The sequence below is a fragment of the Eubalaena glacialis genome, chromosome 6, assembly GCF_028564815.1.
Source record: "Eubalaena glacialis isolate mEubGla1 chromosome 6, mEubGla1.1.hap2.+ XY, whole genome shotgun sequence".
Taxonomy (NCBI): Eukaryota; Metazoa; Chordata; class Mammalia; order Artiodactyla; family Balaenidae; genus Eubalaena; species Eubalaena glacialis.
The window spans coordinates 3,346,848-3,365,994 of NC_083721.1; the positions used below are offsets into that span (position 1 = coordinate 3,346,848).

Consider the following 19,147-nt stretch of genomic DNA (forward strand, 5'->3'; position numbering starts at 1 on the left):
ATCCAGAAGACATTGGAAAAGTCAGCAGGAAAAAAATAAAATCTTGATTTCCTTTTAAAACCATGGTTCTTACCTCTGTAAAATGGGTGAACTCAAGTGCCATAAGTTTTCACCGTAAGTGCAATTAAGATGTGTAAACATAGAGATTTTACCCATAGGACATTAAGAGCTCGATTTAATGAGGCCCCTTCCTCCAAAGCCTGGACGGTGCCCACTGAAAATCATTCCAGCGAGAGCCGGTCAAGACCTCCAAGGTCATCAGTGACAAATTCCGTGCTCTCCTGTGAGCCCCACTGCCTTGTCGAGGAAGAGGCCCGGAGGCTGGTCCGGGTTGGCTGGACGCTGTGGGGCAAATTCAGGTTGGTCCAGTTTCCCTCAGTCCCCTCCTCCCTCCAACCTGCTTCCTCCCGGCAGGTCTCCTCCAAAGAGAGGGCGGCAGAACTGGAGCAGATCACTTGGTTTAAGCCCCGTTTTTGGCACATCATCCAAGCACATAAAAAAGAAAACGTACTTTTAAAAAAATGGCTCTTAATAGGCACCCTTGGAACTCACCACTCCAGTAGGGAAAAGTGTCAGAATACCCAGTTTCATTCTACAGTCAAAGACAGCAACTTCAGAAACACCCCATTAGAGCATCTCTCTTACTATCTAAAATGCACATTTTTATACCCATGTTCCGGAAGTGCCCAACCTAGTCTATAAACTACATAACTATAAAATGGGATGACCTGAGGGCAATACGCATTCTGGAGCCCTGCCCTCAGACGCACTACCTGGGGAACAGTTCCGTGTACTCGCTGGAGACGAAAATGAGTCTCAAAAGCAATGATGTGCAAAACACAGAAAGGGTCTTCCCACAACTGAAGCGCTGTGGTCAGTAATCAAAGCAGCCCCAGGCGCATCTTAAAGAATCTACTTAAAGGCAAGGTTTTTTAAAGTAGATCTTATTTTAAGGCAAATGCAGGGGGCGGGGGCAAAGGCAGGGGGCATGTCCCCCAAACAAGTTTTCAGACATTTTTCTTTTAAGAGAGAGAGAGAGAAACACACAACTTCCTTTTCAGAGAAAACACTTTCTATGGTCTGTGCTTTAAAGGCTGTAAGCAATATTAAAAATTAATGACAATAGCCAGTATTTCTTTCCTGGGCTTAAATACAAAAAGGAATCCTCTATCTGTACCACTCACTTTCTTCCACCAACAAACAGAACCTCAAGGTGGCGGGTACAACACAGAACCGGCAAATGCCGTTCCAAAACCACATGGTGAGACACTGGAGGTCTAGAGCCCTGGGTTCTCAAGGTTGACCTTAAAAGACATTAAAGAAGGAGCAATGGGGGGAGGGGGAGGTCTAACCTGGTAACCAACTCGAACACCCTCACACAATTCAGATTCAAGGGCAGGTGGGCACTTGCCAGACAGAAAGCTCAGGGAGACTAAAGGAAAGGCGGGCTTTGGAATTCCACCCGGAGAAATTCAAACCTGGCGGTGTGCAGAGGGGCCTTCCAGGATCCTGGTCGCAGCCCTAGGTCGCCAGGTCCCCAGGGTCAGCAGCGTGGCTGCAGAGGCTGGGAGGGCCGGCGGGTGCGGGGAGTTGGAAAAAAGAGCCTGACGGTTGGGGCCCCGAGGCCGGGTGACTTTCCGGAGCTTTGAGTCCAGTAAAATCCCTCCAGGAGGCTCACCGGCTCCGGGAACCAGCTGCTCAGACGAACAACCCGAAGGCCCAGGGAGCGGCGCTCCGAGCCTCCCGCACCCCCCGCGGGCTTGGGCGTCGGCTCCTCCCCGGCGGCCCGTCCGGGAGGAGACTGGCGGGCACACCCACGTCCCGCCGCGCCGCCCACCCCGCGCGGGGCTCCCCTCTCGAGCCCGGGGCTGGGCTGTCACCGCGGCCGCGCGGGCCGGGGAGAGGGCCCGGAGGACGGCTGGGCTCGCCCCCGCCCGGGGCTCCGGCGGGCGGCTGCCGGCCCGGCACCGGCTCCCCCGGCTCCGCTCGCCGGGTCCCGGGGCGCCCGGCCGCTCCTCCAGCCCCGCCCCCCGCCCGCTGCAAGGGCCGCCCCGGGCCCGGAGCCCGCCGGACGCCTCCGCCCCGGACGAGCACAAAGACGCGCGCCCGGCGCAGGGACCCCCGGCCTCCCCGCCCGTCGCCCGCGCTGGCAGGTGTCGCTCAGCCGCGGCGCCCGAGTCCCGCGGCCCGGCCGGCGCGGGCGGTGGGGAGGGGGTCCCCGCGCCGCCCGCTCCCCCCCCAGCCCCGTCCCGGTCCCCGCGTCTCACCTGCGCCCCCAGGCCCGCGCCCCGCCGCCCGGCCCGGCCGCCGCCGGCGCTTCCTGCTCGCGACTTCCTGGAGCGGCGCGCTGAGGCCCCGGCAGCTCTTTCACTTTCCTGAGGCCGCGGGGCGCCCGGCCGGGCGATGGCGGCGGCGGCTCGGCCCCTCCCCCTCCGACTCATCCCCTCCCCGGTCCTCCCGCGGCCCCGGAGCGCACCCGGGGGCCCAGCCAGCCCCGGGGAGGCCGGGCGGGGACGCCCCCACGAGGAGACCCCGGGCCACCGCCGCTCAGGAGTCCTCCCCGCGGTCCCCGCTCCTTGCACCTGCCTGCGGGCGCCCGGGCTTGAGTTCGAAACTGACCAAAGAGGAGCTCCCCAAGGCCCCTTTGTCCTCAAGGTAAGTCCTCCCCGACAGCAGCGGAGCCGGGCTTCCCGAGAAAGGACCGGCACTAAAGGGGGCCAGCCTTGGTCTCCTGGACATTATTCTTATTACCTCCTCTCAGGGGTCAGACTCGTGAGACTAGCCTCGTATTAAGTGAAAATGGGGCCCACGATCGGCTGTGGTGAACCATCTTTGATCACACCTGTGTGTGTGTGTGTGTGTGTGACACGCCCCTCATGTGGCTGTGCTGGAGAACCTCACTGGGTCTCAGTCACCTGAACCAGACGGACCCTCCCCGGCGCCATAACAGGCTTCCCACCTCACCCAGGAACAGTGTTCTGCGAATCCCACGCTCACTTCTTGCCAAAAATTGACCTCGGGCACCGCCCCCCACAAGCCTGATTATTTTCCTGGGGTACCTGCAAAGCACCCGCGGTAGACACATGGCATCTAAATCCAGCCCAGGTGCCCAGCTCCCAGGAAAGCACCTCCCTGGAAGGGCCCAGTGAGGCAGAAAGCATGTTTTGCAGAAGAAATTCCAGGAAGAAGTCTCCCCCTGGTTAAAACAATGCTTAAAGTTAAAACCAATCCAAGCAGGAATAAAGACGCAGACGTAGAGATGGACTTGAGGACACGGGGAGGAGCAAGGGTAAGCTGGGACGAAGTGAGAGAGTGTCATGGACATATATACACTACCAAATGTAAAATAGATAGCTAGTGGGAAGCAGCCGCATAGCACAGGGAGATCAGCTCGGTGCCTTGTGACCACCTAGAGGGGTGGGATAGGGAGGGTGGGATAGGGAGGGTGGGAGGGAGACGCAAGAGGGAAGAGATATGGGGATATATGTATATGTATAGCTGATTCACTTTGTTATACAGCAGAAACTAACACACCATTGTGAAGCAATTATACTCCGATAAAGATGTTAATAAATAAATAAATAAATATATAAAACCAATCCAAGGCCCGGCAGTAACTGCCCAAAGAGGTCAGAAGGAGAGCGCACACAGCCTCCTGGCAAGTACCCGCCTCCCCTGCCAGGCCTTCCAGTGTCCCCCGGGGCCCTGCTGTGTTTGGGGACACCCTGCTGTCCTTTCCCGTTGGCTGAGTTGGGTGTCGAATGCATCGCTTCTGTAGGCCTCTGAGAAGCGTTCTGAGTGCAGGAAGGAGACCGGCCAGCCGCACTGTAGCCCTGAGGTTCAGTCGCAGGATGGCTGCTGGCCCCTCATCCTGCAAGGGAGGTGGCCTGTGCCTCCTGATTTCTCCCTCCCCTTGGCGGGGTCTCTTTCCGCAGACCTCCTCTCTCAGACAGTCCTCCTCCCTTCCCTACCTCTCCATTCATGGTGATCCAAGTCTGCCCAGCCTGGCACACCTCTCTCTCCAAATCACCCTGCTCTGCACCCGCCCCAGGCTCTGCTCCGGGCTCCTGCTCTCTGCCTGAGCTTGTGCATCAGCCTCCCTGCCTGCAAGCGCTCCCTCCCCAAATCCACTCCTCCAGCCCTTCAAATTGCCCTCCTAAAGCAGATGGGACCCTGGCGTTCCTGATGGGAACCCTTCAAGATCCCCCTCCGGATCAGGAAAGAGCCTCAGTCCTTACTGGCTGGAAAACAAGACCCTAACCCACTCTTGACTTCACAAGCAAAGCTCAGGACTGCTCTTTTAGTTTCCAGGACTTTCTCACACGTTGAGTGGCTATTCCTGCCTTAGCCCTCCAGACCCCTGGCTCTTCCTAGTGAGCTCAAACTTCGAGACCCAGGTCAAGTGTTTGTCTGTGCTCTCAGGCCATCTTCACTGCTTTCCCAGGGCACTGTAGATACCTCTTGCTCCTGACTTAGCACAACAAACTGGTACTGGTTATTTCTAAATCCATCTCCTGGCCCCTAGCCTGGGACTGGAGGGGTTCTCGGGGCCCTGCCCGACTCAGAAGGTCTCATCCACGTTTGCCAACTGCATGCACGGGTGCGGAAGGACTCAGCACAGGGATGCTCAACGTTTCCACACCATTTCTCACCTAGAAAATGACGATGTTTGTATGGCGCACTGGGGGAAACCAGGCGGACCTGAGGTGGTCTGTATAATATTTGCCGAAAACATTCATCTATTAATTTTACAAAGATTAAAATATTAATCTTTTAGAAAATATTAATTTCTATATTAATCTTTTGTATGATTGTAAGAAACACTTAAAAATGGATTAGGGAAGTTAGTAAATTTGTATGAAATCTCCAAATAAAACAGTTCACATTTTGAAACGAAAACGTGTGATTGCTTTGATGATCATATCAGGTGTTATGCTTGAAATGGCTGCACACAAGCTCAGGACGGGGGCACAGCTGGGATGTCACCCTGGAGACACTTTCTTGGTGCAGGTAGATGATAACTTTAAAGTCTTTTTTACAATCACACAAATTTCACAAAAGTTGAAATTATTTTTAAGAATCTGACACTCTTCCTTTTCTTTCTACATGTAATATTGACATTTCTTGTGCGAATCAATAAATGAATTTCCAACCCAGTTGAACTTTTCGTATCCAGCATTTCGAACTCATGACACAGCCTGGGGACCGGTGGCGGTGTGCCCTTAGGCTGCCACTGCCACAGCCCATGGCCAGGCTTCCAGAGAGATGAGTCCAGGGTGCCCAGACCTGGGGCTGCCCGCTCAACACACCTGCCTGGCCGGGCCTCTGCTTTAACTCGAGACTTCCACGCTTGCTTTGAATTTATTTTGAATTTTATTTCAGAACAAGAGGAACAGACCAAATGAGAGGCACATTCACTCTTATCCAACAGATGTGTCTTGGGTGCCTACCGGGGCGAGAGCATGCCAGGCACTGAGGCCTCAGTCAACAGGGGCCTTGCCTTTGCAGAATCCACAGAGCAAGAGGCTTGCGGCAAGAGCGGGCGGTCGCTGATGCCAGCATGAGGAAGGGACTTGGGTTCATTTCCTGGGGCGGCCATAACAAAAGACCTCAGACTGGGGGGCTTAAGACAATGGACGTTTATGGTCTCACAGGTCTGGAGGCCACAGGTCTAGATCAAGATGCTGGCGGGGCCATGCTCCTTCTGAAGGCTCCAGGGGAGAATGGGTTTCATGCCCTTCTCTCAGCTTGCGGCGTCGCTGGCAATCCTGGGTGTTTCTTAGCTTGTAGGTGCATCGCTCTAATCGGCCTCTGTTGTCACCTGGCCTGTCTGTGTTCACATCATCTCCTCTCCGTGTGTCTGTGTCTCTGTGTCCCCCCTCTTGTAAGGACACCAGTCATGTTGGATTTAGGCTGTACCCTACTCCGGGAGGACTTCAACGGAACTGACTGTATCCGCAGTGATCCTATTTCCAAGTAAGGTCACGTTCAGAGCTTCAGGGAGGGACCTGAGTTTGTGGGGCGGGGCAGGAGGGGGACATTTTTTAACCCACTACAAGGCTAAATAAGTCTGAGCAGGTGGTAGAGAAGGCACTCCCAGGCCAGTGGCATCAGGAAGTTGGCACCCGAGGCCTGAAGAGGCCAGGGGAGTGAGCCATTACTGGAACCCAGGGCGCTGAGACTGTAGAGGGACCCCCTGGACCAGGGCGGCGCTTTGGTAGAGGCGCAGCAGCGGGGAAGAAGCAGGGAGTCCACAGCCCCACTTCCCCTCCTGCCCTCCAACTGCCCTGATCTAGGAGGGGGGCGGAGGCCGGGGGAGCCCCCCTGACGCAGTGCAGCCCAGGACAGATGTGGTCCTTCCCCGCCAGGAGCTCCCAGCTAGTGGAGAGGTCAGACGACAGGTCACCAGCGATCATCACAACGCTGTGTCACACAGTGCAGTAGGGGACACGGGGTGCAAAAGAGGGTCACCTGACCCAGGCTTGATGGTCACAGGAGGTGACATCTCAGCAGCATACAAGGAGTTGGCCAAGCGCTCAGGGAAGAGAAGGGACATGGTCTGTGCGCCCGCAGGCCAGTATGGGGAGCGGGGATGGAGCAGGGAAAGGGAGCGGGGAGGGCTGAGGGCCCTGGCAGCAATCTGGGCCCGAGATGATGGTTGTCTGGGAGCGCAGACTTAAGGAAGGCCCAAGAGGCGAGATAAAGCAGAAGAAGGAGCTGGGATGACGCCCAGCTGTCTGGCTTGGGCAGCTACTGGATGGCGGCATCTTCGTGGAGAGAGGCGACAGACAAAGGACAGACAGACTTGAGGGGCAGGGTGCGGGCAAGGAATTAATTTATACTTGTTGAGCGTTTGGTTTCCGTGGGGTGTCTCAGTGGGGCTGTTGACTGGGGTTGGATGTGTGAGTCTGGAGTCTCTGGAAGAATCCTAGGTGGGTGAGAGAGGCCTGGTACAGACAGCAGGGGAGGAGAAAGCTTGCCCGGGGCCGGAGACTAGGGCTGAGCCCCCAGCGGAGCCAGTATCTAAGGGCCAGGCAGGAAGGAGGGGCTGGAAGCTGTGGATAGAGCAGAGGGAAAGGTTGTGAAGGTTGTGACTGAAGCTTCCTGGGCCGGGGGGCAGGGAGGGGGGGGTGGTGCGGGCGGAGGCCTGGGTGGTGGTGAGGAAGGAGAGCAGAAAACCATTTCAGGAAGGTTGGCTGCACTGGGGAGAAGAGAAGGGCCCAAAGCTGGAGAAGGACTCAGCGGGGAGGAAGGACATTTCTTAAACGCAAGGACATTTTCTTTTTCTTTTTGTTTTTTGTTTTTTTGTTTTAATATTTCTTTCTTTATTTCGGCTTTGCCGGGTCTTTGTTGCGGCGTGCATGTGGGATCTAGTTCCCCCTCCAGGGATTGAACCCAGGCCCCCTGCACTGCGAGTGCGGAGTCTTACCCACTGGACCACCAGGGAAGTGCATGGACATTTTCAAGCGTAGACAGAAGTCGAGAGAACATAATAATGAAGCCCCAGGTACCCATCGCCTGGCTTCATCAATGATCAATGCACCACCAATTTTGTTTCCTCTCTGTCTTGACCCACTTCCTGCCCCAGGATATTTTGCAGAAAATCCCAGACGTTATATTTCACCTGTAAAGTTTCAGTGTGTATCTCTAAAAGATACGGTTTTAAACATAATCACTCTACCGTCATCAGGGCTCCCCAAGCAAGAATAATTCGATAATAGCATCAAATACCCAGCCCGTGTTCTCACTCCCCTGAGTGCCCTATAAATGGTCTCACTCTGTCAGTTTATTTTCAGATGGGGACCCAAACAGTCCACACGTGTATTGTCTGATGTGTCTCCTAGGTCTCTCCATCTGGAGATTCCCCTGCATCTTTGTCCTAAGCAATTTCTTGCTGTTGTCACGGAGGCCAGGCCATTCTTCTTGCAGAGTTTCCTAGACTCTGCATTGTGCTGACCCCATCTTTATGATATGGTCGAACATATTCTTTATGTACTTCCTGTGTACTACCTGAAATTGGCAAGGAGCTCCCGAGGCTTGATCAGATTCGGGTCGATTCAAGCCAGTGAGGCATCTGGCATCTGGTCATCTTCTGCCGTACTTAGACGTTCCTTGCCTAAGTTCATTAATTCATTAGAAGTAGAATTCATAGTTGTGAAATGGTGACATCATAATTCCATTGTTTCTTTTTTATTTGCTAGCCTACTTCTATAAAGAGAAACTTCCCCACATCAGTTATTTAGTTAACCCTGAAGCACAGTTCATATAGAAAAGGCAGGATACATGTGGAATTCCTTTATTTGCCACTTGTCAAAATAATGAGCTGGCTTTCTACTATTCTTCAAAAGTTAGCCATGAGTTTTCCTTTGTTCTGCTTTTTTTATTCTCCGCACTAGTGGGCTGAGCCACAGTTGCTGTATTTGCATCCATTCCAGTTACTCTCCTTGTTGAATCGCGTTGGCCAGGGAGTCCTTCTGACATGACCTGGGTACCTTTGATAGTGTCCTTGCTTTCTAGGGTGACAAGATGTCCTCACAAGCTCAGCCCATGCACCTCCTGCCCCAGACCTGGAAATCAGGCCCTTCTCCCGGGAGGCCCAGGTCCCAGAGCAGCCAGAAGGGAGGGTGGGCGTGGATACGTCCAGGAAAGGGAGCTGCGTTCTTGAATGACACATGTCCCTCCAGAGGCGGAAAGACAAGGAATCCAGAATATGTGAGGAGGAATGAGCTTCGGGTTGGAGAAGAGACGATGGAAAAAGGGCAGAGAGCCATCACTTTGTGGGTGGGCAGGCACGAGGGGAGGGTTCTTCCCTCTGTCCCCTTTGTCGCAGAAGGGGGTCAGTTGTGAAAGTGAAGAGGGAGGTGTTTTGGGGAAATCGAGAAGGTTCCAGGGAACCATTGGGAACCCTGGGGAGGGGACAGCAGGTGTGGCCCAGAGACGAGACGGAAGGTCACGAGACAATGAACCTCTCTGAGCGCCGATCTGAGAGGTGGTGCAAGCGTGTCCGTGAGCCCCAGCGGCGCTGAGAGAGGACAGACAGGTGGACAGCTCCACTTGGAAGGGTCGGCTTTCGCCGCCCCCAACTCGCAGGGAAGACTCACTCCTTTTCCCTGGTCTTAAGAAAGAGGTAACTCTGACACCTGCTGGAGGGTTGGGTCATCCATGGTAGAGAGGCACTAGGAATGCAAACCTACTATGTGCAAAACAAGCTCTGTGCTACTAGTGGGCGTTGCAAGGAGAAATAAGACTGGAAAAAAGGACCTTCTGCCCAGAAGCTCTGTCTCTGCAGGGAAAGCACGAGGCGTGTGCATCCAGGGAGGAGCAGACATTGCCTGGGGAGGGCGGAAGCGGGCCGAGGGCTCCCTGTAGGGAGCTTTGAGGATACTGGGCTTCAGAGCTCGTGAAAATGCCTCCAGCTTAGAAAGCAGAAAAGCATGAAATATTATTAGAGAGATAAGGAAACAACCTGTTTCCTGACCGTGAAGGAGTTTCATTTTATCTCCACTGATCAAAAAGCAAGAATTTTAGCAGTACGGGGCGCTCAACCGGTGAGCCGGGGAGATTTTTGGTTCCATTGCTAATGTTGGTAAAGAACAGAATGAAGAGCCTCCCACTAGAAGCACGTCTTGTATTCCAGGCAGAAGAGTCCACACGCCAAGGAGCCGTAGCCTGACCAAGAATGGAGGAGCAGGTCTGCCGGGTCCCCAGGGGCCCAGAGAGGAGACGGCCAGGCCTCCGACCGCCTGGGGCTGCAGATCTCTTGATTCGACCCTAGTTGACTCACGTATTCTGTGAGTCACCCCTTCTGTCCCCACCCAAGGCTCTCCTCCTGGATGGGAAAAGCCCAGGCAGCAGCCTTAACAGCACTTAGAATTATCCTCGGGGATGTCAGAGAGCTAGATCTCATCTGCAAAGCAAGAGGTCTAAGCTGGACAGTAAAGTCGCAGTGTACTCGTCGTCTTTAGAAACGTGGAGAAAAGGCTAAGAGTGGAAAGCAGTTGCCTCTGGGCTGTGAGAAGAGGCGCAAGAAGGACAAAGCCGTGTATTTTCAAACAAACAGAATAAAAATAAACATTAATGTTAAAAACAAAAACAAAACGATGTGCTTAGCCTAGGCAATGGCTTGTTAGCGCTAGGATTTTAGACCCCGTGATACCCGAGTTAGGACGCATCTGGGGGAGAGGAGCTTTGTAAGTCCTATGATAACACCTAACACTTGAGGCAACTGCCATTTGCAAGGGCGGTCCTTGGTAAACTGCTCGTGTAAGACAGGTGGGCAAATGTCCCTGCTTCCAGGGCCCTGGCAGTTTTTCCTAGTTGAGAGCTTTCTTGCTTTTCTTCTGTATTGGGGTGAGGGGAGTGGTCGCTGGAAGATGCCTGAGTGCCTTGGGCGTAGCTGGACCCTGACTCCAGCGGGGCTCCTAGAGAGGCTTGCACTGAACGCAGGGACTTTCGCTTCCATCAGCCAAGTGTTCCTGGCAGTGGAGCGCCCCTCTGGCGCTCACGTGTTGCCCGAGCCCATCCGCTGTAAATTCCTCCTAGTTTTACGCCTATAACGTCGTAACAGGTCAGGGACAGGGAAATAGGAAGCTGGTCCATCAACTAGGGAGTCACCCCTCAGCTGAGCTAGTGCAGATAAATAGGATAACCAAGTTGGAATATTTTTATAAGGTCTTCAGCAAGGCTCAATACCTTTCAGCCTAGGTGTGGTTTGGTAAAATACGTGTTATAAACCAAGGGGCTGTACTTTAAAGCTTCCTCTGGGCCTGTATTTGGTGCTTTACGCAGAGAGGGTACTTTTACGTGAAACAATACGTTAACAGCCTGGTGGGAGAATGCAATTACAGTGGGCCCTCTGTATCCTTGGGTTCTGCATCTGTGGATTCAACCAACCGTGGATGGAAAACATTCGGAAAAAAAAAATTCCAGAAAGCTCCAGAAAGCAAAACTTGAAGTTGCCGCACACCAACGACTTTTGACACAGCACTGACATTGTATTAGGTATTAGAAGTCATCTAGAGATGATTCAAAGTATACGGGAGGATGTGTGTAGGTTATATGCAAATAGGCCATTTTATATAAGGAACTTGAGCATCCTTGGAGTTTGGTATCTGCGGGGTGGGCATGGGGGGGAGGGTACCGGAACCCCAACAGAAACCGAGGGACAATTGTACTCCTGTTCTCTCTACCAAACCTTAGCGGTCTGGCCTACCCATCTTTTCCCAGCCAACATGGAGCCTGGGAAAGTCCGACCTTGCACGGCGAGGGTCTTTGCCCAGTCAGCTGAGTCTACTGGGGGGTAGACAGGGGGTGACCTCCACTAATGACCTCGGCTCTTGCTGTGGTCACAGGAAGGCTTGGCCCTGGGCTCCTCCAGTTGCTACATTTTCTAGTTCACCCATTGTTTAACTCCTACGGTTGAAACCATTAGTTTTTAATCTTTATAATCAAAATCCTTTCTAAAAATAGACTCATGTAACTCAATCATAAATGCAATTTATTGGCTATGGTATTTTTTCTTTACTGTCACTCGGGATCATCTTTCTGAACACCAGCCATGATCCTGCAGTGTACGGTGGCCTGGCAGGAATCTGGAATCTGGGGCTCTGGAATCTGAAGATGCAGCTGCAAATCTTGACTCCACACGTAGTGCTGGGGGACCCTGGGGACACCACTGCACCCAGGACTTCCCGGGGCTGACTTGAGGGTGAAGGAGGTCATGTGTTAGGATGTGGGCTCCACGAAGGCAGAGATTTTTTACCTTTTTTGCCCAACAGTGAATCCTTATCACCTAGAACACCTGGCACAGCAAAGACACTCAATAAACCTTGGCTGTTGAATGACGAGTCACAAGTGTGAGTCAGAGCACAGAAGCTGCGGCAGCACAGCAAAGTAGTGTGAATAATTATCATTCGAGGACATAGGTTGGGGGTTGAGGGTGAGAGAGAAGTACAGAGTCCCTTTCCTCAGCTTAATTTGTTGATTTGCCATTTTGTCCTAAAGAAATGGGAGTTTGTTTCACCGCTTCCTCATCTTCAATATGAATCCGGTTAAGGTTTGGTTATGTGGCATAAAGTTAATAGAGGTTCTAAGCCAAATATGCCTTCAAAGTTCCTGTGGATCACTTCACAGCCATCCTTCTGCCGGCAAAGCAGGAGCCTCGGTGGGAGGACATAGTGCTGCTTCTGTACCCGGGAGAGTCAAAGTGGAGCCCAGCCCCCAGCGGCCATGTGCCCCCCGCACGTGGATGGCAGAATCCCTGGCCTGTCTGCGGCCGCGGCTGTGCCCACGCTGGCGCTACGAGGTGTGTCACATCAGGAATGCTCTTCCTCTAATGTCGTGGCACTGAGTCCTCCAACCTGTAAGACGCTGTCGCTGTTACAAAGATGACCAGGATGGTCCCGGGAGCTCACTATCAAGTTGGTACAAAACCACGGAGAACCTCAAGCCACAGAACCTGAAAATCCCCCCAAATCCTTAACAGGTCACAACTTTTCTGGTTTTAACTTAAACAACAATTTAAAAACTTGGGGAAAAAAATCATGCTTTTATAATTTTTGTGAACCGAACAATATTTTGAACATAAAGGAACAAATCAAAGGAATGCAGTGGTGAAATGATCTTTACCTAACTGATTTTGCTTAACAAACGCATATTTTTACATTTCCATTCTTTTCGATGGGGAAACTTTCAGGGTCCCTGCACAGAGACCCTGTACCCAGTGTGATAGGTGAGCAGCTCTAGACGATGAGTTCCAGCACTGTCTGGCGGTGGTGGCCAGGGGCCTATTGTGGTCCAAAGTGGATCCCAGCCAGGTTCTTTTTGGTGCTGGATCTCGGTGCTTAGCTGGCGTGGATGCCAGTCTAGGAAACCTGAAACTACCAGCCTGGTTTATGACCTTCCTGACTCTCCTCTCTGTAGAGGGGGAAGGAAATGACTTCTTCATCTCTCCTGATGACTGTGTTTGGTCCTCAATTGCCTAGAGGCTTGTCCTAGCAGCTAGAGCCTCAAAAACTGGGCCTGGGGAGGAGAGGAAGACATACAGACAAGCAGGAATGCCAGAGCCATAGAGGAGAGGCCAGCACCCAGAGCTGAGAAAGGGCTTTTGGGGGTCATCCCAGAGCAGGGGGGAATGAGGTACCCAGAAAAGACACCTGAAACAGTATTTTCTTAGTAACACAATGGAGTACAATTTCCTTAAGTAATGCCCCCTACATCCTTCAAACTTGTATTAAACATTCCCAATTCATTCTTTTATCAAATCTTGATTGAGTCAAGATAATTTTGGTATATCCTTAAGGTGACATACTTTTCAGTCTTTTAAACACTTTTGAAGAAGTTTGGACATGTCACCCCATAATGGTAAGTGATAATGGCAAGTGATAAATAAAACGACTTCAATTAAGTACAAACATTATATATACCCATTCAAAAAGCCTGGGAGGGCGCGCACCAGATGCCAGCAGTGGCATCTCTCTCTGGGAGGCGGGGTTAGTGGTCGTCTTTACTTTCTTCTTTACACTTTACTGTATTTCCCCAATTTGCCAAGAGCGTTTAGTAATTTTTAATAATCCGAGCCTAGGCTCTGCGCTAGACTGCAGGGGTCAAGGCCCTGGGGCCCTTAGGGAGGCTGACCCCGAAACACAAGTCACAACTATGCAAGGAGGGCAACAGGCACAGCCAGAGGGGTGGTCAGAAGGGGCCTGAAGCAGTCGGGAAAGGCATCCCCAGGAGGTGACATCTGGGTAAGGTATTAAAATTGAAGAACTATCCCCCAGGTAGAGAAACAAGACCCAGGTAGGCCTTGCATTTCAGAAAGAGAGAACGACATACACGGATCTCTGAGGGTGTCCTGGAGAAATGTGATCTAAATAGTTAACAACAGCTAATGTAGATGGAGAATAAGCCTTAGGGGAAAGTGCTTATCTTCACAAATAATCAAGGAAGTACAAAGTAAAGGCACCAGGAGATGCTGTTTTGCCCAGCAAATTAGCAAAGAAGAGAAATGACTTACAGCAGACCAGGAAGCAGCAGGAAACAGTCACTCTGCTGGCAAGAGCGGGCCCAGGCCGGCCGTTCTAAAAGGCAATGTGGTAGTAGGTATTTAGTCTTAAGGTTCCTTCCCACCGGCCCAGTAGCTCTTCATTCTCTATAACCAAATTCTACAGAGTCGGATTTGAGATGTGCACAGAGATCTCTGCACTCAGATGTCCATGGTGATTCTCTTTATGTCTTCATTCATTTCTTTATTTGGGGAAGTAGGTTCCCAGGTATTTGTGTGTGACTTTGCTACATCACTGACACATATGAATATGTATTCTTCTGTATGCATCAAATATTGTACAATCAGTGAATTAAAAATGTGAGTTAAACTTACACATTACATTTCTCCAGCATCTGGCGTTTCCAGAGCATTCTCATTCTCACCGTCTTATTTGATCCTTACGACCTCCTGCAGGTTGGGTAGGGTAAGGCTGATTCTGGGAAGAGTGGATGTGTCACTCAGCCTGCAGCCTCCTCTCCTGCTCCTTGCTCAGAGAGACTGATCTATCCTTAGGCCTAGAAGGTGCAGCCCCTTGTACCATGGGATTTCCCACCACCACTACCACTGGCCAGAGCAAGGTGACAGGTAATATCAAACATAGAAGCAAACTTCCTACCCACTAGTCGGAAAGGACATCCATTCTAGGTTGAGGCACTAACATGTAGCCATCAGATATCATAGTTTTGGTAATTTTTTGAATAGCATGGATTAATGTCAAATTTGCCCCAAATGGGTCTATACTTTTTCTTCCCTCATTTCCTCATAACCCCCAGTATATGACCAGGGACCCAGCACACACTAAGCCATAGTTATTTAACTGACATACTGAGAGAGCCCCTGGAAAATGGAATCTGATTTAAGGAGAATAAGAAAAACAAGATATGAGCTAGAAGAAAAAGAGAATGAGAAATTGATATACTTTACCTTTTTTTTTCTTTCCCAAGTGTTGCATAAAGTACAACTCTGTTACAAAATGCTACCTAACACCACTATCACAAGCTTCTTTGATTGAGGGCTTACTATGTGCCAGGCACTGCTACGGGGGGCGGGGGGGGGGGTGAGGGGAGCACAGGTGAGCGCAGTCTGTGCCCTCAAGTTGTTGCCCAACATGAACGCGAGCCGGCCCAACTTCCTGATGTCTCTTGGCTCCACCTGTCTGAGTGCATGAACCCATCCGCCCACTGCTGATGATGAATTACTGAATAATCCCCCTACCTGGATGGAAAAGAATTTACTTCCTTTCTGGACTACAGCATTCTCAATATCCTTCCATGAAACCGCATACCTCACGTAGGGGTGTGTGTGTATCTGTTTATTTCCTCCTTGTCAGTTGTCACTTTTATAAGAGACATAACCTCAAACAGTTAAAAGAGTTCCTTTTACGTAAGAATCTACTCGTCTATATCTTTCTAGAAACTTCGGTCTCTTCCCACCCTCATGTGTATCAGTGCTAATGGATATAAGCATTAAACATAATCTGTTTTTCACAGACTAACTTCTGATTGTCATGATTACTTGGTTGAACCATCTTTGGCAGTTTGATCCTCTCCGGGAAGACACAATTGAAAATGACCAAGACAACCTGAAGTCAGAACTTCCCCAAAGACCCATGGATAGACAGAACGTGCTTGGTTACTATATGAGTAACCACAGTGTAATTATTAACAATAATAGCTAACATTTACTAAGTGCTGAGTAACAATAATACAATTATTAATAATAATAGCTGATATTTACTAGGTGTTTTACTGTGTGCTAGGCCCGTGCTAAGCTCATTATAGACATCTTATTTAGACCTCACAACAGCCCTAAAAGGGCAGTGAACTATTACCTCCGTTTTACAGATGGGTAAATTGGCTTCAGAAAGAAGCAAACAGAGCAAGGATTTCAAACCTGGGTCTGACTCCTACCCACTAAATGCCATAAAAACTCCATTTTAAAAAAGAAGTTACAAGGTCTGTGTTTTTATATCTACCTATAGATATACCTAAAAGCGTATGTTTATAAATGTGCATATATATATATATATATATAATAGTTCAATTCTCAAGAACACAAGTATTTTAATAAACAACCACACATTTCCACCCTGAAGATGGGCCTGAATTCATTTTGTTGAAAGTCCCTGCTTTTTATCTGAGCAGTTTGTAAACAAACACAGAAACAACCCTGTTTGCATTTTGCCGACTCCCCTCCGCCTTGTCCTCCACGGTCCAGAAGGGTCAGGCTCAGGGCCTCAGCCAGTCGCCATGGCAACTGCCAGGCAGCCCCGACCCAGCTCGGAGGTGGGTCAGAAAGGTGTGGAACACGGAAAGCGGACCCCCAGGAGGCCTCCAAGTCACCTTCCTCCCCCGGGGCGGTCCCACCATAGAAGCCGAAGCCACGATCCCCAGCCCCTCTGGGCAGAACCTTCACTCCTTCTTCTGGCGGGGGTGGGAGAAGTAGAGAGAGGAGGGTCTCATTTATATTTAAGAAAAGCAAGAAGATAATTTCTGCCTGGGGGAATGGAGCTGGGAGGAACCGTGGTCCTTCACCTCCTCCGCTCACCTGAAGCCCTGCCGCCTCGCCCCTCCCTTCTCCACGGAGGGCTTATCTGCGCACGCTCCCTGCGGTGGGGGGAGGGGGAGAGGGAGGGGGAGGGGAGAGGATGGGAACCCCCTCCCGGGGGGTGATGGGAGGGGCAGGCTGGGGGATTAGGGGAAGTGCCTCCCTGTCAAGGTTGGGAAGTAGGATTTCCTCCTTTTTCCAGTGAAGAAACTCCTCCTAGTGAGGCCTCACCTTTTTGTCTCTGGGGAAGGAGGAGGATGAGCTATGCCGCAGTTTCGCAGGCCTTCGGATTTTGAAATCGCTGCTTCTGTGATCACCAAGTACTTGCGTGTCACGTGGGGCTTAAGGGTCAGGGAGTTTGGGGCTGCCCCGCCTCAGGTTGGCCTAATGAGGTCTTTCTGGACTACGCAGGTCTCATAGGGAGAGGGTAGGTGGGGCTTTCTACTTGCCCTGAGCGGGGAGCAGCCTCTTTCTGGAAGGAGTTTCTGGGCTCTTTGCTGCAGGAGGCTGGGAGGCCGGTCCTGATGTTTACCTGATCTTGCCTTATTTGGACGATTGCTAAACCTGCAGGGTAGTGAAATTACTATAGATTGACTGAAAGATTTGGGTGGGTGGGGAGGATTCTGACTAATTTGCATAAGCCATAAATCAAGTTGTAAATTTTAGGATCTAATAATTCAATGGCTAGGCACCCAGCTGCTTATGATGTGATCCAGGGCAGGGTGTGCTTAAACCACTTTCTCAGTCTTTTAATCGAAGGCTCTTTGAGCCAGTGGTTCTCTGCTTGGTAGATGGTTAAAGTCACTCCCAGAAAAGCATAGTTATTCCTTTAAATCAGAGATCTGGGGGGCAGTAGAGTGTAGTGATTTACAGCAATAGCTTGAGTCAGATGGCATGGTTTGAATCCCACTGGCTGTGTGATTTTGAGCAATGTCTTTACCTCTCTGTGGCTCCCTTTCCTTAGCTGTACAATGGAGAAATGACAGGATTTGTTAAGATAATTCATATATAAAACTCTTCAAACACTGCCAGCACAGAGTCAGAACTTAGCAAACATTACTCACTGGCATTTTTAGAGAAAATTTGAAAGTTGAATTTCTGACATTTATTTTTATATGCAAAAAAGCTAACATCTGGTTGCATATTCTTGATGGTATTACCACTCCAGGTCTCTAATATTTAACATATTTTGAGGTATTATTATAAAAAGACACACTCCATTGTAGTAAATGTGGCAACTGACAAGTATAAAGAAGAAAATCATAGTCATATGTCCTTCTAAAGTCCCCACTTTTTCCCACAAGGAAAATTGTTAATTTGGGGTGTTTACAATCTTTTTATCTTTGCAACTAACAAACAATAGAATTGTAGGGTCTTGTGTGTTAATTTGCTTGTACATTGTTTATTTTTTCAGTAAGTGATGGATTTGGGCCTGAGATGTGGTTAAGATTGCAACCTTCCATTATGCTATTGTTTCAGAGGGAAAGGTTGGCATGCTATGTGTTCTGGAAGATCTGTCGATTATTCAGCTATTCACCTCATGGATTTGGCCTTTGTGTTTACTCAGGCACTGCTACCCTCCCCCATCTCCCCATCCCCCAGCAACATCACACAACACACCTGGGAGGGGGGTGGGTGGGTGTGAGGAGAACTTTCTACTAATGATATGTGATTTCTTTGTTAGATCTTCATTGATGGCATTATATAGCTATCATAATAAATAACAATACATTAATAAAATACCATTTTTGATCCCCAGGGCAGCTCTTTGAGTTTGGAAGGGTTTATTCCCCTCAGTTTACAGAATAGGAAACTGAGGCTCAGGGTAGGTGAGTTGCCTGAGGTCACCAAAACTAATAGGCCATGGGAACCCAGAATTTGAAGTTGGGCATTCTGGCTCTAGGTGAGTAATATTTCCACTAAATGATGATGACTTTAAGACCTGTTTTCCCTCCATTTAGATCAATTTTTAAAAATACTTAAATATTAGATTTAAATAAATAAAAAGTTGGGGTTATTATTATTGTTGAAGGTATTAAATCTCAAAAGCAACTAAGAGTACCATGCAATATTTAGATTTAAGATGAAACACAGTTATTTGTATAATTTGCAAAAACACATTAAAATTGGATATACAAATGTACGGTTGCCAAACCATATATAGAAATAGAACTCTGACCCACAAGTTGCAGCAACAAGCCCAGGAAACCAACCCACTATCTACAGTAGCCATCACAAGAAGCCAGCCTACTGTGGGCCAGACTGGCAGGAAGTCAGTTGCTAGCTCTACTAACTGATCCAGGAACAAACAATAACCCCTTTAACAATCGGCTCCAAATGGCCAGGACTTGATTATAACTGAGAGGCACCCTAATTTTTGCCCCCCCTTCCCCCTTAGGACCAACCAGAGAAAGCTGAGTTTTTACCGTAACCAAACACATGGGCTGTCTCGGTTCTCCTGAGCCCTCTGGCAGCTTTCCCACACCCACAGCCTGCGATCAGGGCACCAACCCCTTTCCTTTTTCCCACTATAAAGCTTTCCCACTCCTCTGCCTG

General features: G+C 50.2%; 1 protein-coding gene and 1 long non-coding RNA gene across 7 annotated transcripts in view; both read right to left on the reverse strand.

Annotated features, from left to right (window-relative positions):
• SLC37A1 (solute carrier family 37 member 1) overlaps positions 1-2,411 on the reverse strand; it is a 68,854-nt gene extending 66,443 nt beyond the window's left edge. For all 5 annotated transcript variants that reach the window (XR_009701315.1, XM_061193879.1, XM_061193878.1 and 2 more), the window contains exon 1: positions 2,268-2,411. The gene's annotated coding sequence lies outside the window, so the exon portion shown is untranslated. The remainder of the gene's footprint in view (positions 1-2,267) is intronic.
• Positions 2,412-11,486: 9,075 nt separating this feature from the next.
• On the reverse strand, positions 11,487-16,937 carry LOC133093833 (uncharacterized). Of its 2 annotated transcripts, none has more exons than XR_009701317.1 (3): positions 16,823-16,937; positions 14,015-14,078; positions 11,487-12,359 (listed from the first exon to the last, which is right to left on the reverse strand). It is a non-coding gene; the product is annotated as an uncharacterized LOC133093833 (long non-coding RNA). The 2 variants fall into 2 exon arrangements; XR_009701316.1 differs by lacking the exon at positions 11,487-12,359 and adding an exon at positions 12,365-12,412.
• Between the last annotated feature and the right edge of the window lie 2,210 nt (positions 16,938-19,147).